General features: G+C 40.2%; 1 pseudogene; it reads left to right on the forward strand.

The window, feature by feature from the left end:
* Window positions 1-687: 687 nt before the first annotated feature.
* On the forward strand, window positions 688-1,002 carry LOC105865152 (guanine nucleotide-binding protein G(I)/G(S)/G(O) subunit gamma-5 pseudogene; annotated as a pseudogene).
* The last annotated feature ends 8,479 nt before the right edge of the window (window positions 1,003-9,481 follow it).

The following is a 9,481-nucleotide window of genomic DNA, read 5'->3' on the forward strand; positions in this document are numbered from 1 at the left end:
TTGTCCAACCCAGTGTTGAACATACATATTGTGGGGACTGGGAGAATTCTCTAAAAAGTTGAAATCTTGCAGTTTATCTCTGCCAGTGTGCCCTTTATTCCTCCAAAGACCTTCCAACTATGTGTCATGTCCAAATTTCATCCCTGGGTGCCTAGGAATTCATACTTTACCATGTACGAATAAAAATAATAGCTACCACTAATTAAACACGTATAAGCGTGTACCAGGCATTGTGTTAGGCACTTTATGTAGATTACCAGACTTAATGCTCACAATAACCTTCAGAGGTAAACATTCTTTGCTCAGGTGAGGAAACTGAAGTGTAGAGAAACCAAAGAAAGTTCTTCAGATCACACACAAGAGTTTAAACCCAGTGCTGTCTTATTCCAGAACCACCTTAACCACTATGTCATAAACAACATGAAAGGTAAGGTGTGGGGCATTGCAGTCTAGGCAGAAACATTTTGACCGAAGTCACATGATACATTACTGCCTTGAAAGTTAACAGTTTTCCAAAGAAGACCAAGGAGAAGAGAACAATGCAAGGAGAAAAAAATATTGGGTTATTAAGTACTTGTCTGATTTCCTTAAGTACTAAGTTTGGCGGTTAATATCTGTGACATTTCGGTCTTCTGGCCCCGAGCTGCCACCCCCAACTCCCGAATTGGCCTGGCTTCGGCGTGCGCCATGTCTGGTTCCTCCAGCGTCAACACTATGAAGAAAGTGGTTCAACAGCTCCGGGTGAAAGCCGGGCTCAACCGTGTTAAAGTTTCCCCGGCAGCTGCAGACTGGAAACTATTCTGTCTGCAGAATGCTCAACATCATCCTCTGCTGACTGGAGTATCTTCAATTACAAATCCCTTCAGACCCCAGAAAGTCTGTTCCTTTTTGTAGGAAAAATGAATCTTTCAAAGGTTTCCCAAACCACTTCTTATGAACTGGTGAATATTCAAGAAACAACTAAATGTGAAGCCTGTACAAAAGCTTAGAGTTATAACAATATGTGTGCCATAATATGCAAACTTCTACTTTTGTCAGTACTTAACATCTACCTCTCTGAATTTTCATGAACTTCTGCTTCACAAGGGTAATTGTTTTATATACACTGGTGGCTGCATACAATAAAATACTTAGCATAAAAAAAACTGTGACATTTCACTTTGACATTTCTTGTTTTATTTTATTTTATTTATTTTATTTATTTATTTTTTTAAGACAGAGTCTCGCTTTGTTGCCCAGGCTAGAGTGAGTGCCTTGGCGTCAGCCTAGCTCACAGCAATCTCAAACTCCTGGGCTCAAGCGATCCTCCTGCCTCAGCCTGCAGAGTAGCTGGGACTACAGGCATGTACCCCCATGCCCGGCAAATTTTATATATATATATATATATATATATATATATATATATATATATGAGTTAGCCAATTGATTTCTTTCTATTTGTAGTAGAGACGGGATCTCCTCTTGCTCAGGCTGGTTTCGAACTCCTGACCTGGAGCAATCCGCCCGCCTCGGCCTCCCAGAGTGCTAGGATTACAGGCATGACCCATCGCCCCCGGCCTCTTGTTTTATTTTTATTGTAAAGGCACATCCTCATTCTTTCAAACACACGTTTTGACTTGTGATTATCTTTCAAATTTTTTAGAACAGTTTTTGTACAACCATAGATAGGTCAAAAATTTGTATTATTTTTAAATATGAGTTCCATCATAAACCCAGTACAACACAGACAGATCAAAATATCAACAAAGTGTTTGGAAAGGATGTGGCTAATGAACACACAGTACACCGATCATTTTAAAAGTTCTGTTCTGGTCATTTTAATCTTGATAATGAGCCACCTGGACAACCCGAGACCAAGGTGGGTAATGATAAACTGAAAACCGTAGGGGAAGCAAATTCATCTCAACCTACGCATAAATTGACAACAAGGTTTGACATTACTATTCCAACAATATTAGACCATTTAAAACAAATCGACAATGTAAAGAAGCTGGATAGATGGGTACTACATAAATTAAACAAACATCTAAAGAGAAATCTCTCGAAGTTTGCCTTTCTTTGCTGTCAGGACATAAAGGCAAACCCATTTCTACACCATATTGTTACGTGTGATAAAGAAATAAATTCTTTTTGACAATCACAAGCATTCAGCACAATAACTGGATAAAGTGCTGAAACACAGTCCCAAATCAAATATATATCAAAAAAAGAAAAAGCTAATAGTGTTTGTTTGGTGGTCCTGCGCTGGTATTATCCACTACAGGTTCATGAAACCTGGTCAATCTATTACAGCGGATGCCTTCTGCAACAGTTGGACAAAATGATGAGGATACTTGTGATTAAGCAGCCAAGATTGGTCAATAGAGACAGACCAATTCTTGCAAGACAATGCTCTACCACATGTTGCACAAACAATGCTGCTCAAACTACAGAGACTGGACTTGGAAATTCTCTGTCACCCACCATATTCACCAGACCTTACACCAACTGACTATCACTTCTTCCAGCCTTTGGACCACTTCTTATAAGAAAAAAACATTCAATTCTCAACAAGCTGTGAAAAACACCTTTTTGCAATTTCATTGTCACTTGCTCTCCAGGTTTCTTTGCTGCTGGCATAAACAAGCTACCGTTAAGATGTCAAAACTGTGGAGATAGTTTCGACACATACTTGGATTAATTGTACTGCTTTTTGTTTGAGATACAATAAATTAAACTTTTGATTCAAAATCAGACATTTCATATTTAATGACCTAATAGAGGAAGGAAATGTTGTAAGCTGGTTGTGGAGAATATACAGATTGAGGGATGGGTGGACAAAATATCTATAAAAATGTGCTACCAGGTAAGTAAGACAGAATACCTGTTTTGAGGAATGGAAGGCAATAAATTAACCAGAAGCTAGTATAGCTTTTATACCACAATCCTGAAAGAACAACAAAAGAAAAGAAAGTTACATAAATGGAGAAATTCTAAACTAAATATTAACAAACAAAATCCAAGATGACATAGTATAACTTAGTTGGATTTATGCCAGGAATTCAAAGTTGGTTTGATGTTAGAAAAATCAATTAATTTAATTTTCCATGTTATAGGAGAAAAATCAAATGATCATTTCAAAAGTTATAAATACCAACGTGGGAGGATGGCACAAGGTCAGGAGTTTGAAACCAGCCTGAGCAAGAGCAAGACCCCGTCTCTACTAAAAATAGAAGAAATTAATTGGCCAACTAAAAATATATAGAAAAAATTAGCCAAGCATGGTGGTGCATGCCTGTAGTCCTAGCTACTTGGGAGGCTGAGGCAGAAGGATTGCTTAACCCTAGGAGTTTGAGGTTGCTGTGAGCTAGGCTGACGCCACAGCACTTTAGCCCGGGCAACATAGTGAGACTCTGTTTCAAAAAAAAAAAGTTGAAAATCAAATTCACTATCCATTTAGGATAAAATGTCTTAGCAAACTAGCAATAGAATAGAATTATCTTGACAAAGAAAGGGTATCTAGCAAAAAAAGAAGCTACCACAAATATTACCTAATGATGAAACATTAAAGGCATTCTTTTTGAGATGGAGAACAAGATGAAGTTTCCTGCCACTTCTCTTCAAAATTGTGCTGGGGCTCCTAGCCAGTGCAGCAAGGCAAAGAACAAGAATAAAATGGAGGCCGGGTGTGGTGGCTCACGCCTGTAATCCTAGCACTCTGGGATGCCGAGATGGGCGGATTGCTCAAGGTCAGGAGTTCAAAACCAGCCTGAGCAAGACCCTATCTCTACTAAAAATAGAAAGAAATTAATTGACCAACTAAAAATATATATACAAAAAATTAGCCGAGCATGGTGGCGCATGCCTGTAGTCCCAGCTACTCAGGAGGCTGAGGCAGTAGGATCGCTTGAGCCCAGGGGATTGAGGTTGCTGTGAGCTAGGCTGATGCCACGGCACTCACTCTAGCCTGGGCAACAAAGTGAGACTCTGTCTCAAAAAAAGAAAGGAAGGAAGGAAGGAAGGAAGGAAGGAAGGAAGGAAGGAAGGAAGGAAGGAAGGAAGGAAGGAAGGAAGGAAGGAAGGAAGGAAGGAAAGAAATTAGCCAAATAACTAAAAAAACAAATAGAAAAAATTAGCTGGGCACAGTGGCACGTGCCTGTAGTCCCAGCTACTTGGGAGGCTGAGGCAGAAGGATTGCTTGAGCCCAGGAGTTTGAGGTTGCTGTGAGCTAGGCTGACGCTATGGCACTCTAGCCAGGGCAAGGGAGTGAGACTCTGTCTCAAAAAAAAAAGAAATAAAATGTATATGGTTGTAAAAAAGAAACAAAATTTTCCTGTTCCCTAATAGTCTGAACGTATATATAGAAAATCCAAAAAAATATACAGATGAATTATTAGAATTAATAAGAGAGTTTATAATATTTCTGTACATAAAATGAATACAAAGAGCTAGCACATCTGTATACATTATTAACAATAAACAGAAAATTGACTTCCGAAGAGACATCACTTCCTGAATCAAATTGAGTTATATATTTAGAGAAGTTCTTATTTTATTGATTTTTAAATATATTGGTATAATATACATAACATCCTCTATTTTCTTTTTCTTTTTTTTAATTTTCTGTAATAACCTTTCAAAATGTTATTTTCTTTTTAATATCTGAAGCATCTTCAGTTATTTCCTTTTTTACATTTCTGATTTAAGTCCAACTCTCTTTTTTATGATGGGAAAACCAAAAACCAAAATAGTCCAGATATCCTTTAAAAAGAAGAAAAATGTTGTAGGCCATGTCTCACAACATATAAGAACTTATTATAAGACCAAAATACTTAAAATAGCATAGATTTGTTGGAGGCCTAGACTATCGGACCAATGGAACCAAATAGAAAGCAGAGAAACAGATCTACCTACATTTGGATGCTTGATACATAGCCAGATAACAATATAGTAAATGATGCCAAGATAATTGGTTGTTAGTATGGACAAAATGAAATTTTATCTTTCACAACATACACAAAAATCAATTCATGGTAAATTAAACCTAAATACAGAAAGCAAAACTTTAAAGCTTTTGTACAATGATTTAAGACTTTAAGGTAGGCTTTCTTAAATAATAGATGAAAAAGCAGAAAACAGAAAGTGAAAGGTTTGTACTTCTGATTTAATTAAAATTAAGAACTTCTGTTCCAAGAAAGAAGCCATACATATAAGAGGAAAAATCCTCAAAAATTAGGAGGTGATATTAGCAAAATATATAACCAATCAAGCATGACTACTGAGAATAATAAAGAACTATTCTACATCCAAAAATAGAAAGGAAAAAAAAAACCAACAACTCGAATTTTTTTTTAATTTATTTTATTTTATTTCTTTTTTGGCTTTGTTCTCTATTCTTGGTGTGCTCTTAGCTGAAGAATGACCAGACACACTAAAAGCAAGGCAAGCATGAAACTAAGTTTATTGAGTAAGGGCAAGATAATTTTACAAAGCAGAAGCAAAATATAGGTTTACAGAGTAAGAGCAAGATAACGTTTGCTACAGAGGACAAATGGACCCCTGTCATAACAAGAGGGACCTAACAAGTCAGTTTTTTAAATGGGCAAAAGATGTAAACAGGTTCTTAACAAAACAAGAAATCTGATTCACTAATAAACATATGAAAAGATGTTTCACTTCATTAGAAATCAGAGAAATTCAAACTAAAACCTCTAAGATTTTGCCACAGAAATGCAAAAATTAAGAAATGACAAGCCAAGCTTATCTAGAATGTAGAGAAAGAGGAAGTCTCATCCACCACTGGTGGGACTATAAACTAGCACAACCACATTGGAAATTATCTAGCCTTTCCCATGAAGCTGAATATGTGTGCACCCTCAGTCCAAAGCATTTATTCCACTTTGTAACGTATCCTAGTGCACGTGCCTCAGGAGACATCTACAAGAATACTTGTAGAAGTATTTCTCATAATGGGGAAAATAATCCTAATGTAACACCTCTGTACAATGGATAAATAAATAACGGATGCACTCATGCAATGGGACACCATACAGCAGTGAAAATCAACTCAGCAGCACGCATCAGCATGGAAGAGTCTTACGAACAAAATGTTGAGTCAAGAAAGCAAGACACAGAAAAGTTCACATAGTATATCAGCACTAGTATAAATTCAAATGCATGCAGAACTAAAAAAAAGAGGTTTAAGGATCCAAAGTGGTAAGTAAGGGAGAGTGATAGACACACACGTTCAGGATAGCGGTGACCCATTGGGACAGTGTTGGGGGAATACAGGCAAGGGGTCTGGCAAGAGCACACTGGGATATTGTGGGGAAATGGTGATATCTTGCTCTTGAGCTGGGAGGTGGTACAAGTCTTTGTATTACTGTTATATTCAAAATTTAGTAACAATTCCTTTTTTTTCCAAAAAGGGTTAGGATGAACAAGCTAGTTCTAATTTAGAAGGAAGAAAAGGAGAAGGAGGAAGAAAGGGGGAGAAGAAGAGGGAGTGAATAAGAGAAGGGAGTGAATAAGAGAAAGGGAGTGAATAAGTGGGATTCTGGATGCTCATTGGCATTTGGCAAAGAAGAGATTAATGGCAGTGATAGCAACCAGGGAGGGCCATCCCAAGGAGGCGGGTCTTGAGAAGGGCCTTAAGTATTGACTGAGTGTCAGAGAGAGAAGAGATGGAGAGGAAATCAAAGGAGTCTTAGTGAGAGACAGAAGATGGGCAAAGACAATATGGAGGGACAGTCCTGGGAGGATCCCAGAGGCAAAGAGTGATCTCTGACCCAGGAGACAGCGAGGAGGCCTGTGGCTGTGACTGTGGCCCCCATGGTGAGGGACAGGTTTCACACGCCTGCTCCAGCAGAGAGGTCCTGTGGTGACCAGAGAAGTCCCTACTCTTCGTCTTCTGGAGCGTAGTTATGTGGGGTCTGGAATTCCCTGGGAGTGAAGGGAATGTGAGCTTCCCACCACCCTCTTCTCAGCCGTGACTCTGCACCTGGCCTGGGATTTCCCTGAAGCTCCCCTCCCTGTGGAGTGAAGCGAGAAACCCTGAAAACCATATGCCCAGAGGCCCCATTAGAGTATGAGGTGACTTGGGGATGTGGCTGTGCCCCGAGAGGGGTCTGCAGGGGATCCCTGCAGCTGAGAGCCTGTGCGACAGGGTCCCTCAGATGGGGTCCTGCTCACATGGGCTCCAGTGCCACCTCTGGGTGGGGAGAACAAGCCAGTCAGGAGTGGGTTCTGTGTAAAACCCCACTGCCTACATCTTTAGGGCAAAGGAAGCTCTCAGAGGTAGATTATGACATATAATATAAATAAAGATATAAATACTTCTATTTGCTCTGCATGGGAGACCCAAATGCCAGGTTTTTATGCAATGGAATCTTTCTTGTCAATCATCTCTCAGCTGAATGTTTCCTCATCAGAAAGGCCTTCCCTCATCACCCACATAAATCAGCCCCTGGTCACCGTCTGTCACAGCACCCTGCTGTATGTCCTGGTCCCAGCATTTATCCCTCTCTACACAGGCGTCCTCAAACTACGGCCCGAGGGCCACATGCAGGTGTTTTTGCCCGTTTGTTTTTTTACTTCAAAATAAGATACGTGCAGTGTGCATGGGAATTTGTTCATAGTTTTTTTTTTTTAACTATAGTCTGGCCCTCCAACAGTCTGAGGGACAGTGAACTGGCCCCCTGTTTAAAAAGTTTGAGGACTCCTGCTGGCAATGTCCAGCAAAGTGGGAAGTTTCTATCGTGTCACTGCTCTGTCTGAAGTGCTCAGAGCAGTGCTTGGCGGGTGGGTGGTGCTCAGTAAGTGAATGAATACCGTGTGTGTGTGTGTGTGTGTGTGTGTGTGTGTGTGTGTGTGTGTGTGTGTAAAAGGAGAGAGATGAAGGGGAGTAGGAGAGAGGAAGTGAGGGAGAAAGAGGGAAGAAAAGAAGAAAGGGAGGGAGGGTGGGTCCTCGCGTGAGTCTCAGCTGTATGAGACTCGTGTCTGAGCATGTCTGACAGACTGTTACATGGACCTAACAGGAATATTTTTATGAGAAAGTAAGGCATCTCCTGAAAAAACACTCATCCTGAAGTAAAAAGAAGTAAGAGAATAAAACTGGTCTCAGGTACAGAGCCTAGACCATGCAAGGGCCATCTTAAATGAAGCATCATTTTTATCAGCTTCCGATCTCCTTTAACTCATGGAGGATTGGATGTGGCTATGAGGAAAACCCAAAATAAGCATTCAAAATAAATTCTGTAAAGCACTGAGCACAAACAGCCCTTCTTTTGTCCTGTGTGTAAAATATAACGTGGAAGCGGGAGGGAGAAGGTGAGAGGCATTCTGATGTGGGGAGCAGAGTGGCCTTGGCAGGGCCCAGGGCCCTGAGGACTCTAGCATGGAATCATGGCGGTGGTTTCTCCAGCAGGAGACAGCCTCACCCCACAGCAGTAAAGGTGTTCGGGAGCCGGCACCTGGCTGCACAAGCAGCAGAGGCCTCAGTCGGAAATAGCACCAAAAGGAGCTAGAGCAGAGAATAAGGAACATGTAGAAGCTATGCAGTCTTAAGAGCCGGTTCCCTGGGAACTTCTAGAAATAGCTGGAGGAGCTTTGGGGGAGAGTATGGGATACATGTGTACCTTTCATGTGGAAGCAAGCTGTGCTTACTGATTCTGACCCATTTTACCCCAGCCTGAAAATATAGGAGTTTGAGATGTGAGAGAGAGGGAGGGAGGTACATACAAAAAAATTAATAAATCCTAATAATGCAAGTTAGAAACTATTTTAAATATTAATATGATTTTTTTAAAGATGAGAAACTCTCTGCACTAGAGAGTTTCACCCAGAAAAGCTGAGGGGGAGCAATACATCTACTTTACAATTCCCTTCACAAACACGCCACTTTGGAGAAGCCATTCTGAGGGATCTGATTAATGAGATTCATTGACCAATAAGGCCACTGCGTAAACTACAGAAATTCTCCGAGGGATTCATCAGTGCCCCAGGCCTTCTGGAGTCATTTAACTAGCCACCTGGAGGATTTTCCTGTCTCTAGACAATTATTTCACAGCAAGAAAGAAAAAATTGCCTGAGGTTTTCAACCACAATCAAATTCACTGGAGTCAATAAACATGTCAGATGGACCATGTAGCTGCCACAGGCCAGTCAGGAACAGAACTTTACTCTTGGTAGGATTGCTCCTTCTCCTGCAACATATAGCATGTGAATGCGACCAAAAATTAAATATTAAATATCTCAGCTTCTAATACCTCCCACTGAGGCAGAAATCATTTAAAAACCCAATCTTTCTTTTAGATTCCACACATACTCTAATGACCTATAACATTCATTATTTGTAATTCTGGAAGTGCCAATTCTAGCCAATCACCCCCCCCTCTTTATTTCACACATTTTGTTCTAGAGAGCATTATTCGTTATTCTCATTTACTTCTTTTCTGTGGAAGTGGGGAGACCTACAGGTTTTAAATGGACTAAAGATGCGTTT

This window comes from Microcebus murinus, chromosome 15 (assembly GCF_040939455.1).
Source record: "Microcebus murinus isolate Inina chromosome 15, M.murinus_Inina_mat1.0, whole genome shotgun sequence".
Lineage (NCBI taxonomy): Eukaryota > Metazoa > Chordata > Mammalia > Primates > Cheirogaleidae > Microcebus > Microcebus murinus.